The sequence below is a fragment of the Brassica napus genome, chromosome C5, assembly GCF_020379485.1.
Source record: "Brassica napus cultivar Da-Ae chromosome C5, Da-Ae, whole genome shotgun sequence".
Taxonomy (NCBI): Eukaryota; Viridiplantae; Streptophyta; class Magnoliopsida; order Brassicales; family Brassicaceae; genus Brassica; species Brassica napus.
In genome coordinates this window covers 34458647-34461844 of record NC_063448.1, presented here as the reverse complement: position 1 = coordinate 34461844, position 3198 = coordinate 34458647, and positions in this window count along the sequence as shown.

Genomic DNA, 3198 nt, shown 5'->3' with positions numbered 1-3198 from the left:
TAACAGGCTGCCAGAGACTTAAAATGTAATTATTGGAACTTTTGTGAAACTTGCAATCTTCTTAATTTGTCATTAACTCGCGGGTGGCTTCACTGTCGATCGATGGTAATAACCTACCATCGATCGATTATTCTTGGTGATCGTCGATCGATATTCTGACTCAATAATCGACTTCTTCTTTGTTTCAAGCAAAGCTCTCAAGAAGTCTCCAAATTGCCCCAAATACATCATTTTCCTCAAGTAAGTACCTGAACCTGTAATTACTCTAAAAATGGTCCAAATGCATATAAAAGACTCTAAAAACATATATAAACCATGGCTAAAAATGGATAAAATCCATGGCCTATCAACGTCATAGAAGCGGTAGCAACTGAAGGAGGTGAACTTGAGCTAGTTTTCTCGACTATTTTTGGAGATGAAAAGATACGATCTAGCAAGAGAGAGAGAGAGAGGGGAAGCTTAAAGTGACGAGGACAGTGAAGCTAGAAGAAGTTGAATGTGAGCAAGAGGTGGAGCGGATTACCTGACGACATAAGAGAGCAGTAGGTGGCGCAGGGTGGCGCAGATGACCTGCTCCGGTGATTAAAGGCACCGCCGACGTTTAGAGGAACATGAAGCAAAAGAACCTTGATTATCGGGACCGTAAGCGATTTAGGGCGAACTCTTGCGTACGTGTTTTAGAATTTGTTTATAAACGAAGAAAATATGTCCACTCATCTATACTATTAAAATAGAAATCATGACTTCTTTCATGTGTGATATTTTAAATGGACCATCCCCTAGAAAGTTGCTTACATTATATTTTTTTGTATTTTCATAGTAAAATCCTAACAACATATTTAATTCACTTTTCATTCCATCAAATAATTATTAGATATGCATAATTTCGAAAATATACTATTCCATCAATATATAATTATATTTGCATATAACCATTTATAATATACTTAATAATAATAACATTTAATTATTCTAGAGTTAATAGCTGTATATGTCTAATTAATAATAGTAATAATAATAACATTTATTACGAAAATACGATACTATTAGAATTTTACCATGCAAATAATAAAATTGAATCAAATATTAAAAATCATAAAACTATTGTATTTTCATGATAAATGTATTAATATTAATTATATTATACATTATACATGTATCAATATTTATATAGATATTGTGTTAACAAACATGTATTGATAAATATATAATATTTTAAAATAAGATACTACAGATTCAACAATATGATGGTTTTAAAATAAATTGCATTTAATATATATACTGTAGTGATGAATTTTTCATGCGTGATTTTTTAATTTAAACCATTCTTTAAAATTTTATCAAATTTTACATGAATTAGTTATAATATTTATAATATTTTGTCTTTTTATTTGAAAAAACATAATTATTTTTGAAGAAATTTTTAACAAAATCTTATAAAATTATTTTCAGAATCAATTTTAAATTTTATTTCCAAAATGTACTTAATTTTAATTTTAGTTATCATATACTATAATCAGAAATTAAAATTCATTTTAGTTTTGTTTTATATACGAAATTTTAAAATTGTATATAATATTTTAATTATATATTTAAATGATAATAACAATTTAAACTAGTTAATTTTCAAAAATACATTTTACAAAACTTTTTGTTAGAATGATTCATTTCAATTTCAAATTAAAAAAAAAAAATTTATCCAACTAAGTGTATTTGTTTTTTTATCAGCAACTTAATGTATTTGTTAAATATGATATTTACTACAAAATTATTGTGAAGTACATCATATTATAGTTTCTCTTTTAAAAAATATCTTTTTTAACAGTATCTCAAAAAAAATTTCTCTACTATATATGCCAAATTTAATTTGCTTCCATATTAATTTTAAATTTTAAATAAAAAATATGTAAAGTAGTATCGTTACATAATAATTGTTAAAAAATAATATTTGTTAGAAAAATACAAAATTTATAGTAATAATATATAAGCCACGTAAACATAGCTATTTTAGAATTATATAATATATATCACTAAATTACATTAAGTTATTGGTAAATTTTGTTATATAAACTAAAATATGTTAGTATAGAAAAAAAGGGTACGGTTGTTAAAAAAAAGGTAAGTGGATGACCCTTTTCCCCGGAAAGAGAATGTGAAAATTCCGTACTGATGCATGATTCCCGCACAGTTGTGCAGGTCAAGATCTAGTAATTAATTAAGAAACCATATGGTATCTCACAAGCATATACGCGAGTATAGTGTATATATATATTATACGATATAACATCCATGTTTGGAGGAAATATATACACACGTGCATAATGCATATATATATATGACTTTGTCCACTACTCTACTCCATCTATCCATCTCAGTTTGCTTCTCATTTCTCAGCCATTTCTTTCTTCTGTTCCTTTTTGTAACACTAAATTTTTTCTTTTGTAACACAACCATTTCTTTCTTCTTTCACCTAAATATCATCTATTTAACTAACAACAGTAAAGAAAAAAGATGCTTTCAGCAAAAGGTTAGTCTGGGGACGTATTTATGAACATGGACCGTACAAAACATCGTAGAAATATACATTTGTATATATGTAAATTCTAATACTCACGTCTGGTTGTATTGTAAGAATGTGTTTACTTGCGCGCTTTAGTAATGCTTCCTACTTAAATCATATCGTTATTTTGTTTTCCTTACTTTCTAACCTTAAGATTCAATCGAATTCCAACTTACTTTCTAACCTTAAGATTCAATCGAATTCCAACTACAGAGTACTCTGGCAACATTAATACAATAAGATTTTCAGTTTCCCTTGAGCATATATATATATCAAGTTAATGCTTCCAGCTTAGTGTATGTTATTTAATTGACTATAACAAATATTCTATCCATTTTGACATTTTTTTGTTCAGGATTCTTTTAATTATTAAAAGAGCATAGAAATATCTTTAGAATTAAGGATAGTTGATTCCTCGTTGGATTAATGTTTTCGGTAGTGAATTCTTATAATTCATGGTTATTGTTGTGAAACAATAGATTTAGAGCTGAATGTTTCTGTGTTTTATTAATCATAAAATGTTCCCTTTATATAGGGGATTACAAGATAAATAAAAGGGAAGATTACAAATCATAAACATAAAGGAAAAGGGAAATCATAATCATACAAGGAAAATGAAATTGAGTTTCCTTTTCTCT